At 46.3% G+C, this 14,459-nt stretch overlaps 1 protein-coding gene and 1 non-coding gene across 3 annotated transcripts in view; both read right to left on the minus strand.

Moving 5' to 3' along the window:
* Nucleotides 1-14,459, minus strand: part of SLC7A8 (solute carrier family 7 member 8) — a 60,362-nt gene that overhangs the window by 19,293 nt on the left and 26,610 nt on the right. Inside the window, exon 1 of one of the 2 annotated variants that reach the window (XM_032265446.1) lies at nt 9,640-9,808. The exons of the other annotated variant lie outside the window; for it this stretch is intronic. The gene's annotated coding sequence lies outside the window, so the exon portion shown is untranslated. Of the gene's footprint in view, nt 1-9,639; nt 9,809-14,459 lie in introns of those variants that run through there. 2 annotated transcript variants of the gene reach the window in all.
* Nucleotides 11,396-11,502, minus strand: LOC116541490. The gene has a single exon (XR_004264832.1). It is a non-coding gene; the product is annotated as a U6 spliceosomal RNA (small nuclear RNA).

Consider the following 14,459-nt stretch of genomic DNA (forward strand, 5'->3'; position numbering starts at 1 on the left):
ATTCTTAGATGGTGCTTCTACTTTGCAAGTATTTCCTAACCTTACTTGATGCTGAGAACATTTTGTTAGGGTAGGATGGTCCTGACATCACCCGTCTGTAACCTTCCTCTGTGCACCATCTCCACCTGGCAAACCCCTTCTCCTCTTTCAAGATCCAGCTCAAATGTCACCTGTTGTGAGTGTTCATAATTTAGCATGTTATTTATTCCAACAACAACATGCCTGCAACGGAAGATATATCAGCCGTGTTTTGTAGATGAGGAACAAAGTTTGTTCCTTCTGTCCAGAACAATCCAAGACCACTTTGTTTATATCTAATGTTGGCAAGTCCTTTTTTTTTTTTTTTTTTTTTTGAGATGGAGATTTGCTCTTGTTGCCCAAGCTGGAGTGCAGTAGTACGATCTCTGCTCACTGCAACTGTTGTATTTGACCAAGTGTAGAAAGTTATCACAAGACAAAAGTATGCCAGATTGCAGGGTCATTTATTATGCCGGCGACCACAGAGGACTCACGTCTCTCCAACCTGTGGCGGCAACAGGAGGGTGCCACGATTTTTTATACCCGAAAAACCACCTTGGGAGTGGGGGTGAGGGGCGGGGATGGGGATGAAAAGGCTTCAGACATTCCGAGGGCTGGTGGATTCTGTAAATTACCTCCTGGGCAGAGATGAGGGTGGGGGTCTCCGGACATTCCAAGGGCCAGGGGACTTTTTTCATTCCGTTTGTTACTTAAGTGGTTTACAGAAGTCAAGATAAACATTTGTTTACACATTATCTGGTTAAGGTGGAAATCACAGACCTTAGTTACTTATTACAAGCCACAGGAGCCAGGATGGAACTAGCTTGGGCTGCTTAGTCTGGCAATTGCCGGTAAGCAAAGGCTAGCAATTCTGGCAGTTACTGATAAGAAAAGGTAAGCAGCTTTACATAGTTTTGAAGAACAAATTAGCAGTTCTATTTACAGAGGCCAATGACAGTAGTTATTGTGAGGAGAATGGGGCAGCCATTTCAACTTATCTAAAAACAGTTTTGCATTTTATAAAATAGTTTTGCTCTGGTTCTGGCTCTAGGCCAGCACAATATCACATAACCTCCCCTCTGTGTTCAAGTGATTCTCTTGCCTCAACCTCCTCCTGAGTAGCAGGGATTACAGGTGCCCACTACCATGCCTGATTTTTTTTTGTATTTTTAGTAGAGACAGGGTTTCACTATGTTGGCCAGACTGGTTTTGAACTCCTGGCCTCAAGTGATCCACCTGCCTCGGCCTTCCAAAGTGCTGGGATTACAGGTGTGAGCCACTGTGCACCTGGCTGGCATGTATTTCTTTGTATTAAAATGATCTGCTTCTGGAAAGGCACAGTGACTCACGCTTGTAATCCCAGCACTTTGAGAGGCTGAGGCGGGTGGATCACTTGAGGCCAGGAGTTCAAAACCAGCCCGGTCAACACCATGAAGCCTCATCTCTACTAAAGATACAAAAATTAGCTGGGCATGGTAGCTAGCGCCTGTAATTCCAGCTACTTGGAAGGATGAAGCAGAAGAATCACTTGAACCCGGGAGGTGGAGGTTGCAGTGAGCCAAGAGTGGGCCGCTGCATTCCAGTCTGTGCAACAGAGCGAGACTCCATCTCAAAAAAAATCCAAAAAACCAAAAAAGCGATCTATGATCTGCTTCTTTTTTGTCCTCTCTTCTGGTAGACCAGTGGGGGAGGGACTGTGATTTTTTCATGTTTTTTTTTTTTAAACACCGAGGGCAAGTAAATTTTTTCATGTTTTAAATCTCAGGACATATCACTGGTGCCTACAAATAGTAGGTGCTCAGCAATTATTTAATAAATGAATTTTAAAATACCACAATTTATTAGCCTTCCAATATCATCTCAGTCTACACATTCCACAATGCACACCAACCTCTCATACTCCCCAGAAACCTCATAAAAAGGAGACACAATTCCTTGTTGGCTTCACATTGCCAAAGGGCAACAGGAAGCTTGATTTCAAGAGTAGAAGCTCCTGACTCCTCATGGAAGATCTGTTTTCCAAGATGGTGTCATATAAGGAGAAGCAAAACATGTTGTCAGAGGAAGGGTTTTAAGTGCCTGAGCAGGGAGAACACTTTGTAAATACTCGAATGTTCCAGATGGACTGACATCCTGATAAATACACATTTGGTTTGTCTTACTCAATACAATAAGGATTTCAGGATCATGTGCCTGGTGGCACTCCAACCTAAACCACTATAAACAACCAGGTCTGTGATCTCAGCTTTTCCCCAGGGCCCTGAGGCATGCAGGGAACAAGGCTGGGCCCCTGCACCTAGGAATTCAGGCAGACACAGCAGTGATGACCAAAAGATAAAGGAGATTGATAAAAGGAAGGAAGCAAGATTAGGAAACAAAACCCATGAGCCTCAGGGATAGGTAAGGATTACACAACAAGGGACTGGATCTTGATCTCAGGGAAGAAATTCCTTCTCCAAGGGGAGAAGTCAGGGCTTGAGGAAAATAAGGGCAGAGCGGGGCAACTCAAAGAAATTCCTCCTCCTCCCTGTGTTCCGGGACAGAAAACATGAAATCATCTCTTTTCAAGATGGACCTTACTGAGTCAGGCAGAAAGCCACCTTCAAACTGTCAGCTCTGTGGTCTTCCTGGGGTGACAGAGAGAGGGATGCTTTGTCAAATAACCTATCTGTGGCTATCTTTGGTCTTGCCTAACCTTATGTCCACTACTTCCCAAGAACCCAGCCCTTGACTAATATTACCTTTCACCTTCACAGTAACAAAAACAAAACAAAAAGAAATTCTGAGAATGAGGTGGGGATAGGCAAGCTACTTATGACACCTAATCTCCTTGGAACAATGGCTGCAGGCCCCAGATTTGGCCCTTTACCCTGCAGTTGGGTGATCACACCATGTGACTGAGGGGAAAGAGGGTATCAGTCTCCTGGTACCACAAGACAGCTTCCTGCGCAGCAGACTGAAACCTGAGCCTCCATCCAGAGAGGAAAGGTCAGTGGATGCTCGCCAAGCTCCTGCCCTGCTCAGAAGCCCTGCTGTTGGCTAGCTGCAGCCTGGCACCCCTCTGGTGCTGACAATGATATTCTGCCTCTCTTCTTGGCTAGACCCTGAATTATGTATGCCTGAGATACAGTGACCTCAGGGAAGCCACATGTAGATGAGGAGCATTGACCTCAGCAGCTTGAAATGTGAGGGGCTTTTCATCCATCTATCATCTATGCATCCATGCATCCATCCATCCATCCACCCATCCATGCATCCATCATAGATCCATCCACCCATTCATCCATCTAGTCATCCATCATCCATGCATCCATCTATTCATCCATCCAACCATCCATCCATCATGGATCCATCCACCTATCCACCCATGTAGCCATTCATCATCCATGCATCCATTCATCCACCATAGATCCATCCACCCATCTATCTATCCATCATCCATCCATCTACCTACCCATCCATCCATCCATCCATTATCCATCCGTCCATCTATCATCCACCCATCAGTCATTCATGCAGGGCCTACATGTGCAAGCATTCTAGTTGGTGGGGAGGTTACTGATAAGACACAAGTCCCTGCCTTCAGGAAGTTGACAGTGTAACAGGGACTATGGGTGAACTAAGAGATGAGGTGGTGGCAAAGCTATTCACAGAAGCTAATGGGTATCTATGAGGAGCCTCTAACTCAGCCCAGGGGAATCAGAAATGCCTCCTGTAAGAGAAGGAGACCCTGGCAACATGGTCTGGTTTAGCTGGACAAATATAATCCTGGTCTAGCTGGACAAAATAAAAAGTCCTAAGACCCTGGTTCTTGTCCATTGTAACCTAGTTGTGGGAATGGTTGCTGCTTTTTTAGAGGTCCTCATGGAATTCCAGGTTTATATGTATTTTTTGAGCATTTCCTTCCCTCTTTCTTTCTTGTTTCCTGGGTTAAAAAAATAAGATGAAAGACTATTAAGAAGACAAGAGTTCAAGAAGATGCTGAAGTCAGGAGCTTGTTACTTAATCCACCCAGTTTGAAGAACTCAACATCAAGGTGACAGAAGAGATACAAAGAATGAGTCAGGCAGGAGGAGAAAAACTCAGATTCCAGCAATCTGGAGCCCTCCCCAGGGTCCAGGGCCTCCCCGCTGCCAAGCAGGAGAGATGGGGCTCAATGCTTTCTGCAGGACTGGCAGAGGGACTCAGAGTCCTTGCTGCAGACCTGGAAATGGCTTGCTTACTGTGGAGGGCCGGGCTCCCTGGAGAGAAGGTGCTCTGGGCCCCATCCCAGCCCTGACCTCTGACTTTGATCTCCAAGAATTACAGAAGTCTCTCTTTTACTTCCTCCCCTTGCCAATGACAGCAGATCTCTTTAGGAAGCAGGCAGTCAAAGGCAGAATAATGGTCATCCAAGGTATTAACATTCTAATCCCTGAGATTTGTGACTATGTTATTTATTTATTTATTTATTTATTTTTGAGACGGAGTTTCACTCATGTTACCCAGGCTGGAGTGCAATGGCGCGATCTCGGCTCACCGCAACCTCCGCCTCCTGGGTTCAGGCAATTCTCCTGCCTCAGCCTCCTGAGTAGCTGGGATTACAGGCACGCATCACCATGCTCAGCTAATTTTTTGTATTTTTAGTAGAGACGGGGTTTCACCATGTTGACCAGGATGGTCTCGATCTCTTGACCTCGTGATCCACCCGCCTCGGCCTCCCAAAGTGCTGGGATTACAGGCTTGAGCCACCGCGCCCGGCCGACTATGTTATTTTAAATGACAAGGAACTTTGCAAATATGACTAAGTTAAGGATTTCTTTTTTTTTGGAGAAGGAGTTTTGCTTTCATTGCCCAGGCTGGAGTGCAATGGCACGGTCTCAGCTCACTGCAACCTTTGTCTCCTGTGTTCAAAGGATTCTCCTGCCTCAGTTTACTAAGTAGCTGGGATTACAAGTGCCCACCACCATGCCCGGCTAATTTTTGTATTTTTAGTAGAGATGGGTTTTCACCATGTTGGACAGCCTGGTCTTGAACTCCTGACCTGAGGTAATCCACCTGCCTCGGCCTCCCAAAGGGCTGAGATTACAGGCCTGAGCCACCGTACCTGGCCAAGTTAAGGATCTTGAGATGGGGAGATTATCCTGAATTATCCAGAAGGCCCAATATTGTCACAGGAGTCCTTACAAGAGGAAGGCAAGAGGGTCAGTGTTACAAAAGGACACGTGATCATGGAAACATCAGAGAGAAAGAGAGGCTTGAAGATGCTACGCTGCTGGCTTTGAAGATGAAAGATGGTGTCATGAGCCAAAGAATGCAGGAGGTCCCTAGAAGCTAGACAAGGCAAGGAATTCTCCCCAGAGCCTCCAGAAGAAATTCGGGTTTGCCAACACCAAAGTTTAGGACTTCTGACTTCCAGGACTATTTTTTAAACCACTAAGTTTGCAGTTATTTATAACAGCAGCAATAGAAAATGGATACCAGACAGACATTATGCAAAAAGACCAGACAGCAGGGACATACCCTTAAAGAGAAAAGCTTTTAAACAGCAACCAGGCAACACATACCAGGAGCCAAGAGGAGTGTCTGTCCACAGGTCTTGCGGGACACCAGATACTGCAAGGAGGGAAGTGGTGGCGTTCCCTAGAAGTGGGCAGGGAAGCTGAGCTCACCAATGTGCTCACCTGGTTGGCAAAGTTCCACACCACATAGCAGCTTCCCACATCTTCCAGCTTCCCAACTGTAGCTGGGATGTCACAGCTAGAGTGTTTCTATTTCCTCTTCCTCCATTTAGTAATTCAATACAGTAGCAAACAGCCTTGCCCTGTAACTCTAGCAATGTTTTCCCTCTTTCCTTTTAAAGAAATCCAGGGCAAATGATACAATATCCCTCCTTCATCTAATCCAGGTTCTCCTCCAGTCTCCTCTATATTCCTCACAACTTCAGGCCCACATACACAATCCAGATACACACACAAACACCAGCCCAAGAATCACAAACTTCTTGCAAGGCGAGTTGAGGGCCAGGATGTTCACAGACATGAATCCTTTGCTTTCTGTCCCCACCATTTTGTTGGTCTCCTTATTTTACTGACCAGAAGCCATAATCAAAGGCCATACAAGAAGTCGAGATAGAAAGCCCAGAGATTATTATCCCAAGAGTCCCAAGTCTGAGTACACTCTTCACGTCGGACGGCACAGGGTGTCCACACTGTGTACTGCCCAGGGGTAGAAAACGTCAAAGCACACCTTGGCAGAGCACGCTCTGCACCCTTCCAGGCTGAGTCAACCCAGCCTGACTCAGTAGATGGTGAGGCACATGTGGCTAATGGATTATACATTTCAGAAGGGATCAACAGGAGCAACATTTTTGGGGAATTTTTAGCCCTAAATCAATATACTACATATCAACATACTCATGTGCTACATAATGACATTTTGGGCAACAACAGATTACTTATATCTTGGTGATCCCATAAGATTATAAGACCATATTTTTATGTATCTTTTCCCTGTTTAGATATGTTTTTTTGTGTGTGTCGGTTTTTTTTTTTTTTTTTTTTTTTTTTTTTTTTTTAAGACAGTCTTGCTCTGTGACCCAGGCTCGAGTACAGTGGCATGATCTTGGTTCACTGCAACCTCTGCCTCCCGGGTTCAAGTAATTCTGCCTCAGACTCCCAAGTAGCTGGGATTACAGGTGTGCACCACCATGCCCGGCTGATTTTTGTATTTTTTTAAGTAGAGATGGGGTTTCACCATGTTGGCCAGACTGGTCTCAAACTCCTGACCTCAAGTGATCCACCCACCTAGTTTCCCAAAGTGCTGGGATTACAGGCGTGGGCCACTGCACCTGGCCTACATATGTTTAATGCACAAATACAACTGCCTACAGTGCTCAGTACAGTAACATGTTGCACAGGTTTGTAGACTAGGAGCAACAGGCTACACCATGTAGCCTAGGTGTGTAGTAGGTGATGCCATCTAGTTTTGTGTCAGTACACTCTATGATGTTTGCATAATGACATCTAAGGATACATTTCTCAGAATGTATCCCCATCAAGAGGCAATGCATGACAGTATTATAGACTATAGGTAAAAGAAACAATTTAATTTCTTTAGTGCATTATGAAATAGAACACCAATGAATCATTAGCATAAACAAATACATCTTCATTTAGCGTTTTAAGGATGGACTGGGGAGATGTGGAGCTGGTTTTAAGTCCCTGCGATTGGCCCAGAGCTGAGGCTGTGACCTTATCACTCTTCCCCTCAGCTCTACCTAGTAGCACCCGGTAAGTGAAAGATGATGTGGGTTTCTGGCATCTTTTTGGGTGTGGAACAAGTAAGCAGAGCTCAGAGGAGCTTGTGTAAGGTGTGAAGAGGTAAGAATGGGGAGGAGGATCACCAGCAGCAAGAGGGAAGGAGCCAGAGGTGACTCTCTCAGAGGGACCTGGCAGGTCTGAATCCAAGGATCACAGAACTTTCGAACTTGAAGAACTCAGTGGCCATGATCCCCTTCCCAGCTTAGTCACGTAATCTCAGTTAACTTCTTTGAGCCTCCCTTTTCTCTGTGTAAAACCTACAGTCCACAGGCCGGGCATGGTGGCTCATGCCTGTAATCCCAGTACTTTGGGAGGCCGAGGTGGGTGGATCACCTGAGGTCAGGAGTTTGAGGCCAGCCTGACCAACATGGAGAAATCCCATCTCTACTAAAAATACAAAATTAGCCGGGCATGGTGGTACATGATTGCAATCCCAGCTACTCGGGAGGCTGAGGCAGAAGAATAGCTTGCACCCAGAAGGTGGAGGTTGTGGTGAGCCGAGATCGCGCCATTGTACTCCAGAATGGGTAACAAGAGCGAAACGCCATCTCAAAAAAAAAAGACAAAAACTAAAAAACCACGGATACTGTCAGACTGTCCGCAGCCAGCTCAAGCAATCCTTCCACCTCAGCCTCCTGAGTAGCTGGGACTACAAGGGTGTGCCACCAGGCCCAGCTAATTTTTGTGCTTTTTGTAGAGACAGGGTTTTGGCTAGTCTGGAACTATTGGGCTCAAGTGAGTCACCTGCCTTGGCCTCCCAAAGTGCTGGGATTACAGGCGTGCGCCACCATGCCTGGCAGTGACTTTCAAGTGCTCCCTTGCTTTGGATATAGGACTCCGGCTTCTCACCAAGCTGGGCCATTGTGCCTTCCCCAGGGAGCCAATGAATACTCTCACATGGATCCCTGGACCAATGTCATTTCTTCTAAGCCAGCTGCCACTTGATGAAGCACACTATTCTGGTTTGACAGGGATAAGGCCATCTGGATATGGGGCTGGATTGGTTATTATAAGGACAGTGCTAAGAAGAATGAACCAGTTGGGACCTTCCTTGTAGCCAACTCAAATATTTACCTTAGAGGTAAATATTTGAAGTCTGCGCCCTACCACCCAAAGCTTATTTCCAGCCTCATAGGTGATCAGAGACAGGAACAAACTTAGAGACTCAGAATCTTATTTTATTTTTCTTTTAGAGATGGGATCTCATTCTGTCACCCAGGCTGAAGTGCAGTGGCAAGATCATAGCTTACTGCAGCTTCCAAGTCCTGGGTTCAAGTGATCTGCTGGCCTTGGCTTCCCAAAGTGCTGGGATTATAGGTGTGAGCCAACGTGCCTGGCCCAGAACCTCATTTTATATGTGAGTGAATTTAGACCTTAGCTAATTTGCAGCAAAGACCAGACTGGGACAGCCCAATTCCCAGTTGCTTGTTCTGCCTCTGCCCTGCCTTCCTTCATGGTACACACGTCACTCTGCTTTCCCTTGGCCACTCCCACGTTGTCTCTCCTCTGCTTGGGTCAGTGGTACCCATGGTCACTACTCCCAGTGCCACTTGGGACTCTGAGTGTGTCACCAAGACACTGGTTAGCCCCAGCTTGGACTGCTTTCTGGGCAGCAGGAGGGAAGATGCCAATATGGCAAAAGGGAAGACTTAGACAGTCATGCCTCAGAAACGAAGAAAATGGCATCCATCGCTCCCAGGGCTTTAGAAAGTCATTTCCCACAGGGATCTCCGCCTTGGGTCCTCTCCCACCAGCCCCCTTATCAATGTCACCGTCATAACATGTTCCCTCCAAACTCTTGGAACTCCATTTGGATTTCTCGGTCTCGCTGGCTTGCACCTTTCTCAGGAGTGGGCTGGATTGGCTTGGAAAGGCTTGTTTTCCTTTAACATTTCCAGAACCAGGCCTCTCTTCCTTGTCTGTTCAGATAAGTGAAAACAGGCAGCAGAAAAGGGGAAAAATGTCTAGACTTGCCAACATCCATAAAGACAGATGGTGAAGAAGAGAAGGAAAGAGCACAAGAAACCACAGGGCGGGAGGGTGCAAGGGGAGGACAATGCAGATGAGTGGGAGAGAAAAAGGGCCTGAGAGAAGCAGAACAGAGAGAGGCCAGGCCTGAAAAAAGCAAGATGGAATGTACTAAGCAGACTGCTGCTGAAAAAGGAAGCAGTGACGCCACTTTGTAGATGTCAGAACGCCCTGTTCCTCTCTAGATCTGCAAAACAGGCACCTTTCTGGACGGAGCTTCCCAGTCCTCTGAAACACCCATAAATTTCACCTGGGTCATGGCCTGCCAGGAGGGTTGGCGTCTCAGCCTCACCTTTTGCTGGGGCGTGTGCTTCTCTGCCTTCTGCCACGCTCTGGCCAGCTCCCACAGAATCCCTGCAATCAAGCTGGAGCAAAAGGGGTGAGGCCTGTCCCTCCCCGCAGCCCTCAGGGTCTGGGTGCCGGGGCTGGAGGCTGGAGCCGCAGGGGGGCCGGGCCTGCGGGGGCGGGGGTGTGGCTACGCTCGGCTCTGTGATTGGCTGCACTGGGCTCCTTGGCCGTCTCCCCCGCTCTTGGAAGGAACTGGGCACGTGTTTCTAATTGTGGAAAGCAGCTTCGGCTTGGCCTGTCCAACCTCAGGCGTTTCCAAATCTAGGAGGTAAGCAGTGCCGGCTGCCAAAAGGCACTGATAGTCAAAGAAAACACGGAGGCCTGTTTGAGCTTTAACGCACACAACCCAAGGCTCTGATAAGGTTCCATTTCTAACCACTCAGGCCACACGGAACAGCCTTTCCTAGTTAAACACCCATAGAGGCCTGGAGGTTGTGGGGGAGTGGGGAGACACGGAGTCAGTTTCACAGAACCCTCGTAGAATCCTTCTCTACTCCCCGCTAGCCCCCACCTCAGGGCCAAGACATTTTTCATAGCGGGTGAGGAGCCACATTATAAAGTCTTTGGCACCTTTATTATTGTATATGTAATATAACTTGTCTGGTGAACTTACACATACAACGACTGGTGAAAGACAAAAACATAAAAAAAAAAAAACAAAAAACCCCACACACAAAAAACCACACAAAAACAACCAAAAAAAAAAAAAAAAAAAAAAAAAAATCAAAATCAAAGCAGCCCTTCCTCACAAACTGCGCTTTGATCCCAGCGCCTATAAAGTACTCAGTGGGGAGTGTGGTTCTGAAACAGATCTTGCCTATCGCACTATAGTAACGTTTCCCCTTCTCCAGCCCTTTTCATCTCCAAGCACTTACAACGTTTTAGAAATCTCGGAACCCCCTCCAAAGGAGAGGAGGTGCTCCGGGCCTTCCGGAAGGGCCTCTCTCTTCCAAGGACACACCAGCAGAGGAGGAGGGTGCAGAGAAGCTGGGACGGCTGTGCTCCGGGAGGCACACAGCTCTCACCAAATGCTTCCTGCTAAGCTCCTGCCCATGCTACCCTGTCCCCTCCCCTCCTCCCTTCCTGGCTCTCTCGTCCCTTTCCTTCTTATCCCGTTAGCTCCTGTGCCAGCTGCGGGACCTGGAGTTTCTGCTGAATCACCATCCAGTACTTAGTTCAGCCAAGAAGCACTAATATCCAGCTCAGCATTTTCCAAGAGCTGAGTAGTTCTCTCTTCAGCATGTGCTAAACATGGCTCCTGAGCTGGCCGGGGTTGGGGAGCAAAAAACTGAAGACACCAGGAAATCCAGGGGTGGCCCACCATGCCACCGTGGGGAACCCTGTTAATCCTACTCATTACTTTTTCAACGTGGGCCTGAAAAATTGCTATCTCACACTCCAATTCTCAGGGTTGTTGCCCCCTAGGCATGGATCAAGGTGGATGAGAATGTGTTCTGTTGAGTCTGCACTGAGCCCAGGAGGGCTAGCCTGACCCTCCAACATATTTCAGTCTTGGAAGAAAGGGTGTGGATCCTGTGAGGTTTAGTTGGTTCTTGGACCAGACGGCTGTGGGCTCTGTTGGTGTTCACTAAATTCTATAAACCTAGACTGAGGCTGCAAAATCCCCCCAAAACAGTTCAGTTATAACACAATTTCAAGGGTAGCTAGTACTCAAACTTGCAAAACTCTTTTTTCTTTTATTTAATATGGAATGCTTCATGAATTTGCATGTCACCCATACACAGGAGCCATGCTAATCTTCTCTCTATTGCTTCAGATTTAGTATATGTGCTGCTAAAGTGAGCACAACTTGCTGAACTCTTATAACAGAGATGTCCTTTCTTCTTTCCCCCAAAGCTCCAAGTACCACTGGGCCTCACTCCTGTAGGCCTTCTGATTTTATGTTCTTAGGTATGTGATATAAATTGGTGTGTCACATTAACCCTTAAAACATTACCAGACACAATTAATGGGTGACTTTATAAACCATGGGCCCTGGCTCCTCTGAGTACAACAAAGTGATCCTTGACAGTTAGCAACAAAAGGCCAGAGGAGAATTTAAGTTTCAAGGCTGGTACAAGAAAGTAGGCAAATCACTACCATACCTGGTGGAAGCTGAACTCTAAAAGAGTTTCCTGTTTCAGGGAACCTCAATCCCATTCACTATTCTCCCAATCAGAGATAGACATACTCCCAGAAACAAGCCCCTCATTCCCCAATTTCTAGGGCGTGGGCTGTGTAGGCACACATACTCCCTGAACAGCAGAACTTCAGTCTGAGAAGAGACACTATGGGAAGTCAGGAAAGAGGAGGTGATCTGATCTGGGCCAGCAGTTGAAGCACATTGAAACTAAGAAGAAGACTGACTTCTCAGGTAGCTTACTTACTCTGCCATTATAGGCATGGAGTCCAAAAGCACAGGGGATGCTTCCTCAAGTCCCCCAACAGATCTTAAGTGTTGGAGAATGAGTAGGAAGGGTGACAAAGACAGATGAGTCAACTCGACCAGTCTGAACCACACCAGTTCAGACAATGTGACAATACGAACCAGTGTTGTACTTGATTTACTTCACGTGTATCCCTAACAAGACCATGAAGTCCTTGACTCCTTCACCCTTAATCACCAAGTCCTGCCAATTCTACCTCCTAAATGCCAAATACATCTACTTCTCTCTACTCTCACTGCCCCAAGATCCACATGATGGTCATCTCTAACCTGAATCCCTATAACTGCATTGTAATCAGTCTTTTCTTGCCTCTGATCTTACCCCCCTCACCAATGCATCCTCTAGTCTTGCAGCATGACTCCTAAAATACAAATATGATCATGTTGGTCCTTTGAAACCTTTCAAACCTCATTCCTCCTAAGGGAAAGCCCATGAGGCCTTTCATGATGGCGTCCTTGCTTCTATTATACATTTCTTGCCTCCGAGTCTATGGTGTAGCTATACTGAACAACCTTTAGTTCCCACAAACAGCTGTGATTTTTCCTGTCCTTAGACCTTGACATGCATTAATTCCTTCTGCTAGAACATTCTCCCCACCCATTCTACTTTACCCTCCCTCCTGGCTATTTCCAACTGGTCTTTCAGTCTAAACTTAATGTCACTTTCTCCAAGAGTTTCTTCAACCCTAGTCCCGTACTCAGTTTTCTTGCAGGAGCTGCCTGGATGCTGTCCTCTTGGGGAACTGGAATAACCTGTATACTTGTCAGGAACATTTACTGGACTGTGAGTTCCTTGGTACAAGAACTAAGTATCCCTATGCCTGCCACAGTGCCTGGAGCAGGACAGAAACTCAAATATTTAATAATGTTTGATTGATTCCGTATTACCTGCGGCATCAGTAGAGGACACACAGATGGGTTCAGTATAGTACGTGCTAAGAGAGAAGGCTAAATCTGAGGCTGCTCCTTCACATGAGAGAGAGTCTTTTGGCTCATTGATGTCTCCTCTGTGCCAAGAACAGTAACTAGCTCGTCATGAGCGCTCGATGAATAAAGTGTTGCATTTATATAACATTTCCCAAGAGTCCTAATCCCTTTCTCAGTTGTACTGCTCTAGAACAGACAAATTTTTGAGCAGGATCCTGGGAGCACCACCCTGGGGAGATTCTAACTGGAGACCTGCTCAGCACTCCTCGGGGCTCTAGGGAGGATGTGGAAGGCAGACATAGGACACGTTCTAACTGCTTGTCATCAGTGCTGGAGACATTTAAGTTGAAACATATTTCATTTCGATTTGGAGACAAACTAGATTCTTTCCCTTAGCAGTCAATTAATCAATACGTCCAGCTGATTCTACCCCTAAATCATTCTTGTTTTTGTCACCTCTCCATCCTTGTCACTTCATTCTTAGTTCAGGCTACCACCTCTCTGGTCCGGACAAATGCCTAGCCTGCTTGTTTTCTCCACTTCAAGTTTCACAGTCTTTTCTTTACCCAAATGGGAACCTAATCATGTTACTCCTCTGCTCTAAATCCTTCAGTGATTCCCTGTTTCTTGGATAAAATCTACTTACCTTTTAACACTGACCTCAAGCTGGGAGCCTTCCCAAGCACCCTCTCCCAACTTTGAAGCCCCTTTCTCTGTGTTGCCCACATTTTTTTCCCATCACATTGTATTCTAATTATATGTTTTTGCATACCATTCTCTTCACTAGACTAATCTTTTCCAAGACTGTATAAATCTTACCTTATCTCCTCTTAGTGTAAGAGTTCAGTATGGTAATTAGCTGATGAAATTTTTTAGTTTCTACCCCCCAAAAAAAAAATCTGCTCACAGAATAATTTTCATCTTAATGCATCATAAAAATGAAAAATGAGATGTTAGTCAAATCGGTCATTGAATAAAAATCAAGAGATTTTCAATACATTTCGATTTTAAATGCTGGCTAGTTAGAAGGTGTACAGAGAAAAATGATGTCTTGGATGTATGGGAATCAAATGTAGGCCAGTCTGTATATGTCTGAATTCGTATATACAAGGCTGATCAGATACCCAAAGAACTCTCTGGGGACTAGGGAAGGGTGAGAAGGCAGTGCTGCCCAGGTGTCTGAAGGAATACGTTTAGTGTCTGAGGATGAGAAGTTTGGGGGCAGAGAATATGAAGGCTCAAGGGAAAATAAACTGAGATTAAGGGATTTAGATGTTGGTCCTCTGTTTCAAACCCTTCAAACCTCGTTCCTCTGATGGGAAAGCCCAATCTCTTTATGGCCCATGAGGCGTTTCATAATGGGGTCTTTCAAAGGAAAGATTGTTAAACGC

This window comes from Sapajus apella, unplaced genomic scaffold (assembly GCF_009761245.1).
Source record: "Sapajus apella isolate SASKATOON/1434 unplaced genomic scaffold, GSC_monkey_1.0 scaffold151, whole genome shotgun sequence".
In the NCBI taxonomy this organism is placed as follows: Eukaryota; Metazoa; Chordata; class Mammalia; order Primates; family Cebidae; genus Sapajus; species Sapajus apella.